Raw genomic sequence first — 16,303 nt, 5'->3', positions numbered from 1 at the left:
TCTTCAACGGGAACACGAGAGAAAAGGAGAAAGGAGGAGACTGGGATCGGGTACAAGACGACGCGGCAGCACCGGCGCGGCGGCAGAGCGAGCTCCGGAGGCAAGGGGCGGGGAGGGGGGGCGTGTGCGGGGGCGAACCGAGGATGACCGGGACTTCGGGCTAAAACTCGGTGGTTCCCGTCGCCCGTTCCCGCGGCCGAGCCATGAGAGCCACGGTGAGCTCGGGCTTCTCCGGAGCCGCCGCCCCTACCGTCTCTCCAGGCCCCGGCCCCTCCCGCGGCTTCCCGGAGCGGCCGCCCGGCCCCACCCCTCCCCGCGGCCCTGCGGCAGCCGCCCGCCCCGCCGCCCCCTCCCCACGGCTTCCCGGAGCGTTCCGCCGTCACAGCCCCCTCCCCGCGGCTTCCCGAGCGGCCGCCCGTCCCCGCCCCCTCCCCGCGGGAGCCGCCCGGCTTCGCTCCCTCCCCGCTGTCCTGCGGGCCCGGCCTCGCCCACTCCCCGCGGTCCTGCGGCAGCGCCCGTCCGCGCCCCCTCCCGGCGGCTTTCCGAGCGGCCGCCCTTCCCCGCCCCCTCCCCGCGGTCCTGCCGGAGCCGCCCGGCCCCGCCCCCACCTCGCGGTCCAGCGGCAGCCCGCGCCCCGCCCCCTCCCCGCGCTTCCCCGAGCTGCCGACCGGCTTCGCTCCCTCCCCGCTGTCCTGCGGGAGCCACTGGGCCCCGCCCCCTCCCCGCGGCTTCCCGGAGCGGCCGCCCGTTCCCGACCCCTCCCCGCGGTACTGCGGGAGCCGCCCGGCCTCGCTCCCTCCCCGCGGTCCTGCAGAGCCGCCCGGCCCAGCCCCCTCCCCGCTGCTTCCCCGAGCGGCCGCCCTCCCCGCCCCCCCCTCCCCGCGTCTCTGCGGACCGCCCACCCCGCCCCCCCCCTCCCCGCGGCTTCCCCGAGCGGCCGCCCGGCTTCGCTCCCTCCCCGCGGTCCTGCGGGAGCCGCTGGGCCCCGCCCCCTCCCCGCGGCTTCCCGGAGCGGCCGCCCGTTCCCGACCCCTCCGCGGTCCTGCGGAGCCCCGGCCTCGCCCCCTCCCCGCGTCCCCGGACCCGCGCTCGCGCCTCCCCCTGGCCCTCCCCGCCCGCCCTCCGCGGTCGCTGCGCCGCCCGCCCGCGCTCGGCGTTCGAGCCGCCCGTCCCCGCCCCTCCCCGCCCGGTCTGCGGCAGCGCCGTCCCCGCCCCCTCCCGCGGCTCTGCGGGACGCGCGGCCGCTGCCTCCCCCGCTGTCCTCTGGAGTCCGCCTCGGCCTGCCCCCTCCCGCGGTCGACGCCGCCAGCGCACCCTCCCGCGGCCCTGCGGAGCCGCCCGGCCACGCAACCTCACGCGGTCCTGCGGCAGCGCACCGTCCCCGCCCCTCCCCGCGGTCCTGCGGAGCCGCCCGGCCCCGCCCCCTCCCGCGCTTGTCCCCGAGCGGCCCCCCCTCCCCCCCCCTCCCCGCGGCTCTGCGGGAGCCGCCCGGCCCCGCCCCCTCCCGCGGCTCCCCGGAGCGACCGCCTAGGCGAGCCGGTGGAAGGCATCCTCCAGGTGGGCAACCATCTGAGTGACCTCTCAGCCTGCTGACCCCAGGGTGGGCAGGGCAAGTATCTCTTCCAAAGGCTCATCCTCGAGCAGGACTGGAGCCTCGGGAGCTCCGGGGCGCTTGAGGGGCGCCTCTGCGTTTCCCGGGTGTCAGGGCTTCTGCTTGAGCCTTTCTGCTTGCAGCCACCAGGCAGCTTTTAACCACCCTGGAGCCCCGCCCGAGCCGCGGCCCAAATGGAAACAATTTAGCTTCTGCAGCAAAGTTAAAGAAAGCAAAATAAACAAAAAGGCTTTAGAAAGGGCCCGTTTATCTTTCAAAAAAACGTTTTATTCTCCCCTAGAATTCCCGCATCCCCCCATTCCCTTCCCCTATTAAGGTTGTATATAAGCTCTCAAATCTCACCCCTTTTGGGGAGGTACTTTTCTTTTTTTCCTGTGAAACTCCTTGTGTATGCAATATTAAAAATAATAAAGTTGTGAATCTATTCTCCTGTTAATTTGCTTTGTTGCTTATTTCATAGAGTCAGCTTTTGAACTGAAGTGTAGCAGAGTGTGCCACTCCCAGATGTATGATTTGGGCATAAGAATTCTTTTGAGCTGAGGATAAAAGAAAAGCTCCCACCTTCCCTTATTTGCTTAAAAGTAGGACATACATTTTCACAGCCATTCCTTCTCCCATTTCTACCAAAAAGGACAAAAGTTAATCACACCATTAGACACCCCATTTTCCCATAAGGGGAAAAAGATTTTTCCTCCATCCTCCTGGGCTCTACAGGGGAGGACAAATAATTTTCTTTCTATCCTTCTGAGTTTTGGAACCAGAGGAATCTGCATAAGAAACTTTACTAAACAACCTTTATTTCAACCCCTGGAGGCCTGAACCTTCTTTCTGCTGTCCTGTCATTTCTCCACAAATTTATTCTTTGTTGAAGACGCTATATAAGCTGCAATTCTAAATTGTCTCTTTGAATTACTCATTTTTCCTTGGGTATCTCCCATATATACATGAGGTGTACATGTTAATAAACTTCTGCTTGTTTTTCTCTTGGAAACCTGTCTTTATTACAGTGGTCTCAGCCAAAAACTGACTTGTGACATTTGGCAGGCATGCCTTGTTATAGTATTCTATAGTATTCCTATCTGGGTTTCTTGAAATCCTGCTGTTGTCTGCTTTCAAAACATAAAAAGACAGCTAAAATAATGCTTCCTAAGCAAAATCTTTCAAAGACTTATGTGTGATAGTCTTATGAATACTCAGGCAAGAGACATCTCTTGTGAAATGAAATTAGGAAAACAATTCCATACAATAGTATCAAAAGGAATAGTACTTAGGAATAAATTTAACAAAGTGAGTGCAAAACGTATACCCTAAAATTAGATTCTGATAAATTTTAGAAAGAAATTAAAGATCTAAAAAAGTGGAAAGCATGTTGAGAAAATTCAACATTGTTAAGATGGCAATATTTACTTTAAACTCTGTCAAAATCTGAAAGGCCTTTTTTGAAGAAATGAATAACTGACCCCCAAATTTGTCTGGAATTCAAAAGGACACAGAAGAACCAAAGCAGATTTGGAAGAAGAACAAAGTAAGAAGATTCATATTCCTCATTTTCTGAACTTCCTACAAAGCAACAGTAATCAAGACAGTGTTGGGCTGGCATAAAGATAGATACGTAGATCACTGAAATAGAAATAAACCCATGCATCTAAGGTTAACTGATTTTGAGAAGATTACAAGACAATTCAGTCAGAGGAGGGTCTATTCAAAAATGGCACTGGGACAGGTGGGTGGCCACATGCAAAACGATGAGGTTAGATCCTTAGCTAACATCGTATGCAAAGTTAATATGAAATAGATCCAAAATCTAAATGTAAGTGTTAAAAGTATAGAACTATTAGAAGAAAACATAGGGATGTACCTTCACGACGTTGGATTTGACAGTTGATTCTTAGATATGACACCAAACACACAAGCAACAAGAGCAAATGATAAGTAAATTGAACTCCATCAAAATTCAGACTTTTTGTGTGCCACAGAATGTAGTTAATAAAGCGAAAAGACAAATCCCAGAATGGGATAAAATATTAGCAGATCGAGTATGTCATAACGGACTTTTATCTAGAATGTGTAATGAAATCTTATAACTCAAAAAAGACAAATAACCCAATTAAAATGATATTCCATTTATTCAAAGAAGATATACAAATGACCAATAAGTACAAGAAAAGGTACTTGGCATACTTATATAACAGGAAACACAAATTAAAACCATAATAAGATACTATTTCACACCTATTATGATAATTATAATCCAAAAGTCAGGTCACAAGTGTTGACAAGCATATGGAGAAACTGGAACCCTCTTATACTGCTGCTGAGGATGTAGAATGCTGCAGCCACTTTGGAAAACTCTTTGGCAGTTTTTAAAGTTGTTGAACATAGAGTTACCATATGACCCAGCAATTCCACTAGACACATATGCAAGAGAGATGAAAACATATGTCCACACAAAAATTTGTACATGAATGTTTATAGCAGCATAATAGCCAAAATTTGGAAACACCCCAAATGTCCATCAACTGATAAATGGATTTTAAAATGAGGTATATTCATATAATGGAATACTATACAGCAATAAACAGGAGTGAAATATGAAGTTTGACACGTTACAACACAGATGAACCTCGAAATCACTCTGCTAAGTGAAAGATAGTCACAGTACCTCACATATAATGGGATTCTATTGTACATGAAATGTCCAAAATAGGCAAATTGATAGAGACAAAAAGTAGATTAGCCATTGTTTAGTGCTGGGCTGGATGGAGTGATAGGGAATGATAGTAAATAGGTACACTTTTTGAGGTAATGAAAATCTTCTAAAATTGTATTGATCATTGTACATATCTGTAAATATACTTAAAATCGTTGAATTATACATTTTAAATGGGTTAATTATGTTATATGAATTATATCTCAATAAAACTTTTAAAAATGAGCCTATTCAAGTGTGAATTTTTAAATTAAGGCATAGTGTACCTCTAAAACAAAATCAGACGTGTTTGATAGTATTCAGGGTTTAAAATATTACAAAATCCGTAAGAAAAGAGTTATAGCTAAGAGTAAGGCCCATGAAGTCTGCCTAGATTTCTATTCTAGTTTGACCCATTATTACTATATGATTCAGGCAAGTTATTTAATCTGAAAGTTATTTAATCTGAGAAGTGGGTGTAATAAAAGTAACCGTGTCATAGGTTTATTAAAGAGATTAAGTGAGATCTGAAGTAAGTTCATGTAGGATTTCAGACTTTCATAATTCTTATTGTTATTCGCTGACAACCCAGTGTTACCAACCTACTACAAGTTCATTTCTCATATGCACTGCTCCTGAAACAGATGTGGTACAAACAGGTCCCAGATTCAAAGAACTGCTGAATTTCGTGGTGCAGAACACAAGCACATGAGAGTAGGTGAGGAAAGACAACAAGAGCTGGAATAAATAAGAAAGGTTGTCTAATGCATGTGAGAAGACCCAAGCTGGAGGAGGAGAAAGTGAATCTCAGGACAGAATGGCAAACTGAGAGGTAAGGATGGAAAGGAAGATATCACTAGTGGAATAGTGAAGAGATTGGGCAGGATGAAGATGCTGGAAAGAACATCTTTGAACAGGTAGGACTGAGCTCTGCTACACATGATAGGCTAAGATGTTTAGATACGTGGGGTATTAGTGGAATTTTTATCTTAACTTTGTAAATTGTGGTTTTCTTAGAGAAACAGGATTAGTTGCATATTGCCACCATTGGGTAACAGTTCTTATATTTGAGAGTTGTGTCAAATAACCACTTAGCCAAGTAGTGGTAATGTTTAGCTCTGTCTCCAGTGGGCTTTTAACCAAGAAGCAAAATCCCTATCTTAGAAAGAAGGGTCAAAGGAAAACTGCACCAGATGAACGGCTAAGGAAGACCTGACTCAGGACTTTTGCAATAGAGACTGAAGCTATTGCAACAGAAGAGAGAACCTGAATTCCGCTCTTCCAGAACAAACGGTGAGAGGGTTTTTAAGTGCTGTGGTGAACTAGCGGGAAAGCGCTGAGGGCTGATGGTGGGGAGCTGGCCTGGGTGATCAGGCTGCTGCGGTTACTAAGTCCCTCTTGCTGCTGTTAGGCCCCAGCTCTCCCAGAGACCAGGGGCTCCCTTCCTTGATGGTTACACGTCAGAGGGCCAGCTCCCAGGGCCCCGAGAAAGACACTCCAGGATTACAGAAGATCTGCATCTCAAAGGAGCAGAGAAACAATGTGCAATTCCAAGTTTCCTGAAGTCTATGCTCCGAGAAATAAGAGGTCAAGGGCCTGGAGTCAGGAGAAATCTTTCTAAAGGTTAGTCCAGCTGAGGGGAACATTAAGGCTCATCTTGGTCAAAGGATGCATATTTTAGAAATTCTGTCATGTGGAAACAGCCCTTGAATGCTGGTAACGCTTTGGAAATATATATGCATTTACGCAATGAATTATTTTTAAACCAAAAATGTTCTGGGTACAATTATATGCATTATAAACCAAAGGGAGATCTTTCCTTCATTTTGTTTTCCTTTGGATCTCAAGGCCTTATTACTATTTTTTCCCTGTCAGAAAAGAACTATGCCTTGAGGCTTTCCTTCTTCAGGCAATATTTTAATGCAGAATTGCGCTTTATGAGCTATGACAAGTCCCATTGAATTTCCACCTTCACTTCAGAAACTAAGTGGACTTTGAGGCTGCCTTTGTGCTGGTAATTAGGGCAAGTGAATGTGAATCTCAGTGTGTTGAAGTGGTAGCACATGAATTACTTTCTCTCTCAAATTCACCTTTATTCAAATGCAATATCCCACAACAGAGCATACTGAAAATTCAGAGCCTTGTGGATGACCCACACAATCATAGCATTAGTAGCTAAACTTTGCATTTCTATGGTGCTCCATAATTTTTAATCACTTCCTCGTACATAATCTTATTTTGTCTTCCCAGTAACCACTGCGGTGGGGTTTACTACAGGCTTTTATAGTTGTCGTCCTGGAAATGGCAAGACTTGACTTTGAGGCTTTGGGCTCCTAGCTTAATATCTAGTTAGAAACTGAATACTTTTTTCAGATCTTGGTAATTAACTAGCATGAATTTCAAAATCATTATGCTCTTCTCTTTTTAAGTGATTAAATTAAGATATAGCTTAGTATTTAATAAATTTCTATTTCTGATACAACTTTAAGAAGGCTTCAGAATAACTGAAGCCCATTAAATCAGTTGGGGCCTTCGACTATAGGCAAAAAAATAAAGATTACAATAAAACAAGATTAACAAAAGTACTCTTACCCTTCTTCTGAGACTGAAACTCAAGAATAGCCTACGGCATTGACAATGAGAAGAAATGTTTGAGAAAAAGCTGCATATGCTTAGCATATATTTGAGAAACTTTCTACATGTCTGGTCTAATGTAATAAATACCACTATGTCAACCTCTATCCAAAAGAAACTATTTAACATACTATGAATGTAGGCAGAAAAACATAACTTTTAGTACTTCAATCTGAAATAGACATCAAGAAAAATGTCCAAAAATTACATCTTTAGCTTGATCACTTATGTTTGAAGTATTTTTTCTGTCATCAGGCAACCTGCCCAGCCCCCTTCTCTCCACTACACGAATCCTTGTCAAAACTGCACACCTGCGGTGCGGCGCTGACAGCAGTGGGGGAGACCGTTCAAGATTGTGACGGTGATAGAATGTTCCCAGCTGCAGGTTTTGGTGCAAAACTGCCTCCAGATGGAAGGATAGCTCATGAGTTTGCTTTGGTAAGAACACGTGGCAACGACTGATACTTTGAAAAACATATGTTGGATCTTTTCATTAGTTTGCTGCTTATGTTGTGATCACCCATGTAGCAAGTTTTTGTGACTATACATTCGGCTCAGTTTTGGTAAATGACTGGTTTAGGAGTGTGTGATTCATGGAAAAGAAGGACAGTTACATAGATTAGTAGTAAATCTACTTGAAGTGCCTCTGATTTATAAATACGGGTTCTATTCTGGTTATCTATTTCTGCGTATCAAACCTCCCTAAAACTTAAGAGGCATAAAACAATACCTTCCGTTGCAGTCATCATTTGTGGGTCAGGAATTGGGCAGACTACAGTGGGGGTGGTGCGTTTCTTTAAGACGTACGGGGCCTCACCTTGGATGGCTTGACTGGCTGGAGATAGCTGGAACTCCTCTACTGGAGCCACATGTCTAGATTTCACTCTGGCTGTTGGTTAGATTCTTCAGTTCTCTCTCTGTCACATCACCTGAGCTCATACGTCTATTAAGGTGGTTCATTTGCTGTGTCTGACACCTAAGGATGGCTGACATAGCTGGGCTGCCTACACACCTTCCCTTTTTCTACATACAGCCTGTCCATGTGGTCACCACGGGTTTCATCATGGTGCAGTGGTCCCAAGGTAGTCAGATTTCTTACACAGCAGCCAACTTCTCCCAAAGCGAGTATTCTAAAAGGCTGGGGCAGAAACTGCAGGGTCCTTTATGCCATAGCCTTGGAAGTCCCAGAAAGTTATTTCTCCTACATTTCTCTTGGTCAAACAAGTCACTAAATTTAGCCCAGTTTCAAGGCAGGGGAAGTAACCTTCACTTCTCAGTGGGAGGGGCAGCAAAGAATGTGTAGCTGCCCTAAATTTACCATCTTCCAAAATGTCATTTCTTTTCAAATACAAAGGGTTAGTTATGGCTGGAATTAATTTTTTTCAAATGGGATGCAATAATTATGGCTATAGTTAATTATGGTTTCAGTATAACAGAAGAGATATGACTGGAATAAATATTTCTTAATTTAATGTTCAATTTACAAAGACCTACTCCATACTATATGATTACAAATAAGCAATGTACTGATTTTTACCTTCAACATAAACCTCATATAGATAGTGCTGATAGGCCCAATCAACCTTACCCTCACTTGCATTTTCTGATGAAATAATGGGAAAAAATCAGTGTAGGAAAAATTTGGGGGGAAAATTTTAGCTTTTTGTAATAGAAATGTCTCCCTCCCCTGCCCTATGTATTATAAAAGTAAACTTCCATGCCCGATACTTTTGTAGGTCTATTTTGTTTTTATTTTTCTTTACAAAAATAATGTATGACATCTTTTAGAAGTTCTGCAAGAAAAATAGGCAAAAATAAACAATAATATAATCATTTGTGAGAAATTACTGAGCATAAGTCTGGTACTTTATACTCATTTCTTATATAATCCTCATAACGTTCTTAAGTGCTAGGTGTACCATGACTGTCACAGCACACTATTCTACCAAGAGCCACTCATATCAAATACAGTGAAAAGAGTACCCCCAGGAGCTGTGTAACTTTGCTCAGCCACAGAATTTAACCAGGTTTCCAGGGGACAGGACTTGGACCCGGATCAGTCTTATTTTTGAATCCATGCTCCTAAACACTACTAAACCACATTTTTTACAAGTACCTGTAATCCTACCTCTCACAAATGTGCTTTCTTAATACAATTATATATATCACACACACACACACACTCTTCCAGAAGCTTTTATATGATTAAACTTCATCTCCCCTAAATATATTTTAAAAGCTGTATTTTCACTTTTTTTCTATATTTATTATGTTTTCTGTTCCATCACCCACACAATTTCAGGAAAGTTTGCTGGAGGGTTTCTTTCTTCTATGCAATCATTCACATGTTACAACCCCAATGTCATATAAAATGAATATCTGTTGGGATTTTGTTATGATTTTTTAAATTCCCAGAGCTCTACCTATAAATAGTACATGGTATTGAGATCAGAATATAATTGCTTATTATTCCAAGTACATGTTCCAGGAAAAAATTTAATGTGAAAGTCTGTATACACTTAACATTTTCCCATGAAAACATAAGAAACCTAGACACCACTTTTAATGTCCCTAAAGTTTGTCTTAACCCAGTTGCAAATCCTATGAAATCCTGCCTTATTTTTAGATAAGCAAAAAGTATAAGGCTCATATCTTTCTGAATATGTAGCCAAAACTTGAAAAAAATACTGTACTTGGCTCAGGTTTTCAGTGTTGAAAGGCAATATGAAACCTCAATTCTCTATTTGCAGGTTCTGGTACTTGGTCATCTCCCTATTGGACATCATCAGTGCTCTGCTTTTCATAACCTGGGACATAGACAAGATGCTGAAACACCCCTGGCACCCAGCGCTGACCCCAGTGGACTCTCCCATGGGTCTCCACCTCCAGCAGACAGTGGTACATTGATGGCATTCTCTGAGTGTGACCCTTTAGCTCAGGATTTTTCACTATTTTTTATCCACAACCTGTACTAAATTATGGATTTTATATCTTCACTCTGGACCCACACAACTAACATAAATATGAAATAATGCGCTCCCAGGCCATCTCCCTCCGCCGACGCCACGCTCACTCTCAAGCCCGGGAAGTGGCAACCTGTGTGTAAGAAGACGCGTCTGGCTCAGCTCCGCGGAGCGTGAATACCTACCGGGTCTTCTCCTCCTGCTGAGCTGCCGCCCCCCTTCTTGCCGCCGCCGCCGCCGCTCCGGGTCCTCCTCCTCCTCCTCCTGCCGCCGCCGCTGCTCAGGGTCCCCCTCCTCCTCCTCTCTCCCCCGCCTCTGGTGCCTCTGCTGTCCCTGCTGCCTCTGGTGCCCCTGCTGCCACTGGTGCCACATCTGGGTATTTTCAGGGAAAAACCCCAAGACAGTATTTTCAAGTGTCATACCATCCACATAAAAATTGAACTTCCAGAATTTACAAATTAATTATTCTGAGCGGATATATTTTACATTCTTTTCCAAAATCCAGTCTACAGCAGTTAAAAATTCATACAGTTACAACATAATATTTTCTGTTTACAATCTACCTATTTTCATAGCTTTTCCTACTACACATGATAAAGTTCTCATCATGGCTACCAAGGTTTGCAAACACACTATACTTAAAATATATTTAGCAGCATATAAAATTGGATTAAAAGGAAAAGAGGTACTGCTGTTAAATAAAAGTGAAAATAAAAGGTGATAATAGAAACAACTCCATAGAAAAATAGATCATAATGTATTTCTGTTAGGACATCAAAAGCTTTCCCATCAGAGCGTATGCACAGCACTAATGAAACAATTCAACAGCATTCTAGTCCTGAGCAGAGTACAGCTCAGCTGCAAAACTTTGGTTAATACAAGTAAACATGAACATTTAACGCAAACTGTTTGACATTCTTTGTTAGTAGATTAAGGTCAATTCCATTTCTGTACACCAAAAACAGACACATCTTGACTGACTATATACATCAATAAAAAGGCAAATAACTAAAAAAGCCAAAGAGAAAACAGAGAGGAAAATAAAACAGTGGTGGTGCACTGAGACCTGAGGTATGAGACGGTGTGGGGATGGGAAGGGGGCAGAGCGTCTCAGGACTGTAGGGCCATCTTGAGAGAGCAGAGCAGGAGGGAAGCTGAAGTTTCTGGCAGGTGTTCCGGATGACTTCATTAGGGCAATAAATGCTCACAGGGCCGGGTTCTCTGTGGGCCGAGACGTGCGTAAGTCTCACCTCCTTCGTGAGCCCTCTCGAGCAATGCAGACTCCGTTTTTGTTTTCCTTTCACAAAGGCAGTCTTCTGCTGCCGGGAGCAGTGACCCCAGCTCAGCCTGGAGGACGTTCAGGTGAGCTTCAGCTCACTGGCTAGTGCTGGAGGAACAGCAGCGTCTGCCATCGACCTCTTCCCTGCAGGCGCGGCAGCGCCCACGCCAGCTGAGAATGAGCACAGCCACGTGTGCTCAGGCTTGAGCTGGGGTGGGGGCGGGGAGCGGTCCTCCACCCTTCTAGACTCATCTGGCTGGTCTAAGAATTAACCTGACATGAGGCAGACTAACAGGAGAAAAATAAAAATTGAATAACACGTGTACTTCCTTGGGAGACAGCCAGGGTAAACTGAGTGAATTCACCAAGAAGGCTGCAGCCCTCACCTTCAACATCCTCTTCAGCTGAAGACTAAAGAGGAAGCTGCAGGCAGCGGTCAGTTACAGAGGTCAGCTACATGGAATGCCCGGAGGAATGAGAAGTTCAGTTAGACAAGGGCCGGAAAGGTGTCACTTTGGTTTAGACGTGGGAGTCATCAGTGACTCGCTGCGTGGGAATAGAGGAAGGGAAGACACACCAGCATGGGTGGGGACAGACTGCTGGTGGGGAAGCAGGCAAATCCTTCAGGAAGTTTGTCGTCAGAAGTAAGACTGTCTGTTCATCTGAGAGGGAAGAAACAGAGGGAGATGTTTACAGAGAGGGAAATTTGAAATCGTCACTGAGAAGGAAGAAGGTGCAAGTTAACTAAATAAAAGTAGTAGGATCGCTGGGCAGTGCGTGACTTTCTTCAGCAGCACTTAGATGCCTGGGGGGATGTAAGGGGGAAGAGTGACAATCAGTCTGTTGTGCAGTTGGGAGTTTTGCCAAGTAAGCACACTGAAAAGACAGAAAAGGGAATAAAGGATCTAAGTAGGAGTTATTAAAAATTTAGCTCCTGGAAATTGTTGAGAAGGAGAGTATTTCCTTTACCATCTTACATTCAGTGATTGGGAACCTGCAAATTAAATTGACTAAAGCTGATTACTGTGAGAAAAAAATTATGTATGAATACATGCAGGAGTTCACAAAGCAATGGGATTTGAAGAGGTGGCTAGAAGTGGGGGCTTATATGCAATTTAATAAGTGACAGGAAAAGGAGAAAGGCGTTTTCTGAAAAACAAATGACTTCTTGGTGAGAGGGGAGAGAAAGGGCACTTATGGTAGAACAAGTGACATTTAGGGAAGATAGATAACGCCTTAGGAGAATGTATGGGAGAGATGGCATGTTTGTGACAATGTCCGTTTGAGTCTGGTGCTCAGAACTTGTCTCTAATTTTAAGACTGTTTCCAAAAAGTAAATAAATAGAGAAAATGAAAAGCCTGAGGCAGATTTCGTTTCTCCATGAGGAAACATCTGTGAATCAGTGTTTAAGGTAACATATAGAAAGCTTGATGGCACTGTAACGATTGTTGTGATCCATCAGAACACTGCAACAGCCACAGCAGATCCAAGCCCTGTCCGTCTAAATCTTTAGGTCTATAGACAGTGATTAACGCTGGAAAATTCAAAAAAGCTATCAATCAACACGGCTCAATATCGACAAGTTTGGTGGGTGGCTGGGTGCTGTTTAAACAGCTGGCATCTGGGCTCAGTTTGAGTATATAATACTCCAGAGTGCTGGGTTTTATTCCCAAAATCTGCTTACAAGTCAATGAGATGCAGAGAAACGTGATTTAAAATACTACATCAATTTTAATCATGCCCATAGAATGCAAGAGTATTTTCCCTTAATAAACAGGGTCAGTATCTTACATAATGGAAAGTAAATAAAATGTTAAGCAAACAGCCCAGCAGGTAAATGTTTACTATTTATCTTGCACATCATATAATTATTCTTCAAAATCTCCACATATTCTTCACGTGCTTTCGGAACCAGATCTGGACTTAGACTTGATTCGTCCATCAAGGCTGTGAGAGAGTCTCTAGGACTTAGATCCAAGTTCAGTAGTAGCTGGAAAGAAAATGAAAGAATTAGATTCTTTACTTAAAATACTTCATAGGTAACTAAATGTCAGTTTATTTTTTAAGAAAAGCTGAGACTCTTCTAAGTTTTAAGAAGAACGAAAAATACCTACACACGATTACAACACAAAATACAAGATTACTACTCTAGACTTTGCCCAGGGCTGCATGTTGAATTAACTGCTCCTGTGGCTAAGGATCAGAGCCCCCGGTTTTCTCATTCTTCATTCATTTACTCGGCAACCATGTACTAAGTCACTGTGACAAGCACTGGAATCACAAGATGAAGATGACAAAGCCCACCCTGAAAAATCATGTACCGTAAACTGGAAAACTAGATAAACCGGCAATTTCGGTACAGAGACATAAATGCCATGACAGGTATAAAAGAGGGCACAGTTGGAACACTCAGAAGGGACGTCCAGCTTTGTGTCAATACTGTCCCCTCTTTGGTGGCCGTGACGTGTAAGCAGATACCTGAAGGAGGAGGAGAAAGTGTGGGAGGGAGAGGCAAGAAGCAAACACACAGAGCAGAGGCAGGTGGGGCGCCCGCGGAGCCGGACGCAGTCTGACCAGCCACTGGAGCACAGGGGCAGAGCAGGGGAGTAAAGAGATATGGCTGAAGCCTTTGGCAAGAGCCAGATCGATGTGGGTGTTTTTCTTCCAAGCTAAGGAATTTGGAATTTTTCCTGAGGGCAAAATGTTAACCCCTGACAAAGTGAATGACAGGAAATTAATTGTCATCCACCAGGGGACAGGTACATGAACTGTGATTGCTTGAGTCTGGGTTTTTGGCCTCAGTCACTACCAAACTCGAGAAGCTGATGACCTCCATGCTTTCTGAGAACAGGTCCGTGTGCAGGTGACAGGCCCACGGGGACAGCAGAAGAGGAAGGGCACAGCCAGAAATAGAGAACACAGACTTCCTGAGATTTTTTTTAAAGCTATGGATCATGATGAATAAATGAGGAATAAGTACACTTATCATTATGAATGAAATTGTGCTTTCACATTTTTCATTAGATATGTGTAACAAAAAAATTTAACATAGTATCTGTTATTCAAACAATAGAAAGAGATGCCATTTACTGTTTACAGTGCATTTTGGAAATCAATGTCTAAATTTAATTCAGAAATGTTGGCAACATACCTTCTTTTAATTCTTTATCTGTATTATTCTCCAACTACTTCCGCATCTGAAATAAGTCAAATATTATTTTTAATGTGTAAGTTAAATATGAAACACTATCATAGGAATGACAGCTAGCTTATGAAATGTGGCCTTTAAATAAATACTTTTAGAGACTTGACCTTACTTGAGGATTGCTTAAATAGAAAAAATAATCACAGGACTAAAATAAAATAAATTCTAACTTACTTTGATTTTAGATAATACAGAACATATATATGAAAGGCTATTTAGATTCCCCTGATGGAAAGCACAATAAACACTGCCCTGTCGGATACACAAAATCTCAGAGGGCGATGCCCGATCTTATTAGTACAAAGAGTTTAAACAATTCAAGTCATGTTCTACACTGAATGCATTACTCTGCAGTTCTCAGAAAAACTGCCCTTTATAAAAGTTTAGGTTTTTTTAACCTTAATGGATTTTTCCTTAAAATGAGATTTCCATTCCTGCACTTTTAATTTTAAGGTCTGTTCTTGCTAAAGTTTTTAGCACAGAATTGCAGATGCATAAAATGAAGAAAAGTGTTCTGTTATAATGTCAAGTGAAAATTCTACCGGCAAACAAGTTAAGCAAATGTATTTTGCTCTCTGTATATGACTAAAATATTTATATCAGAAAATCTGCTTGAAGAAAAGAAAAGGAGAGACTAGCGACAGTTACAAAAGTTGGATTCTGATTCACAAATTCCTAGAGTTAGAAATACGGAAAACAATACGTAATTCTTTAAATGTAACTTTGTTTCCATTCTAGAAATTAGGGCCAACTTTTTGAAACTTGACTTAATTAGTTAGGTATTTAATTATGAAATGTGTGGGGACATTTCAAACTGCAAAAGTCCCCACCTACAGTGTTCTTTTAAAAACCTTTCTTATAAAAGTCACCCGCTCAATAAACAGGGTCTAAACTAGTCCACCAGACATAATAAACACTGCGGTGGTAACAGCGACACGAGAGCCGAGGCCTTTGTAAATGTTAGGTGCAAAGACAAAATTTGGGGCTACCATTTGCCAGTATTTTCAGAGACTGTTTTCCATAACACTGTCTGACAAGAGCATTCTACAGAGGCCTTCTGCCATCAACAATGTGACAAAAGTGCCAGGTGGGTCCTGTGAAGTGAAAAACGCCTAACAGATGAAGGGAGAAGACTTTACTGAAATAAATTCATATAACCGTTAATAAACACTGCAAAATGTAGATCACACTTTCACATGAGCTGAATGTAAGATTACTATCTTTTCCTCTGCAAAGCTGTTTTCCTAAATAGGTACTTCTGGGACCTTTATGTTTATTTCTAGGTGAGGACCCCCATGTCCAGATGGTGGAAGTGGTCTGAAGTCCAACATTAATAAGGAGAAGGAACCTGCAGCTTTACTTAAACTTTTCCATTTAACAAAAACACAGAAAGGTGAGAAAATTATACACAGGAAGACAATGTATCAGCAAGTTTTAATTCTAATGGTTTTTAATTAGGAGCATTCTCTCCTAACTGGCAGTTTGCAGACTATGTCCCATAGAAATGGAAGGTCCCACTGGGGACACTGCAGGATTGAGGTCAAAACTGAGGTCACAGGCTGGAAGATAATGCTGCCCTCTCTTTCCGAGATCAATTTGATAAAAACACACTTGCCACACACGTATACACACACCTTCATTTCCAAAGTGAATATGTTCTCAGATTATTGATACTTTTCAGTTAAAATTTGGTACCATTCTTATTTTAAATGTAATAAACATAAGTACAATTCCACAAATGAAATAAAATCAAGTCATTTAACTGCTTTGATTCATTATCCTGTTGTAAATAGGTTAATGTATGAAGGAAATGACACTTGTCAGTTTGTAACTATTAAATGCATGTATTTTGCTGCAGAGAAAGGAAATGAGAAAGTATTTGTTGATCAAGGAGCTAAAAAATTAAGTACAGAGAAAAAA

At 43.3% G+C, this 16,303-nt stretch overlaps 2 long non-coding RNA genes across 3 annotated transcripts; one reads left to right on the top strand and one right to left on the bottom strand.

The window, feature by feature from the left end:
* Positions 1-5,502: 5,502 nt before the first annotated feature.
* On the top strand, positions 5,503-9,817 carry LOC116663562. 2 transcript variants are annotated; one of them, XR_004319751.1, is made up of 3 exons: positions 5,503-5,594; positions 7,191-7,373; positions 9,686-9,817. It is a non-coding gene; the product is annotated as an uncharacterized LOC116663562 (long non-coding RNA). The 2 variants fall into 2 exon arrangements; XR_004319750.1 differs by lacking the exon at positions 5,503-5,594 and adding an exon at positions 5,802-5,924.
* A 3,069-nt stretch (positions 9,818-12,886) lies between these two features.
* LOC116663561 lies at positions 12,887-15,088 on the bottom strand. Its single transcript, XR_004319749.1, has 2 exons — positions 14,330-15,088; positions 12,887-13,168 (listed from the first exon to the last, which is right to left on the bottom strand). It is a non-coding gene; the product is annotated as an uncharacterized LOC116663561 (long non-coding RNA).
* Positions 15,089-16,303: the final 1,215 nt, after the last annotated feature.

The sequence above is a fragment of the Camelus ferus genome, chromosome 5 (genome assembly GCF_009834535.1).
Source record: "Camelus ferus isolate YT-003-E chromosome 5, BCGSAC_Cfer_1.0, whole genome shotgun sequence".
Classification (NCBI taxonomy): Eukaryota; Metazoa; Chordata; class Mammalia; order Artiodactyla; family Camelidae; genus Camelus; species Camelus ferus.
This window is presented reverse-complemented; position numbering and strand designations above follow the sequence as displayed.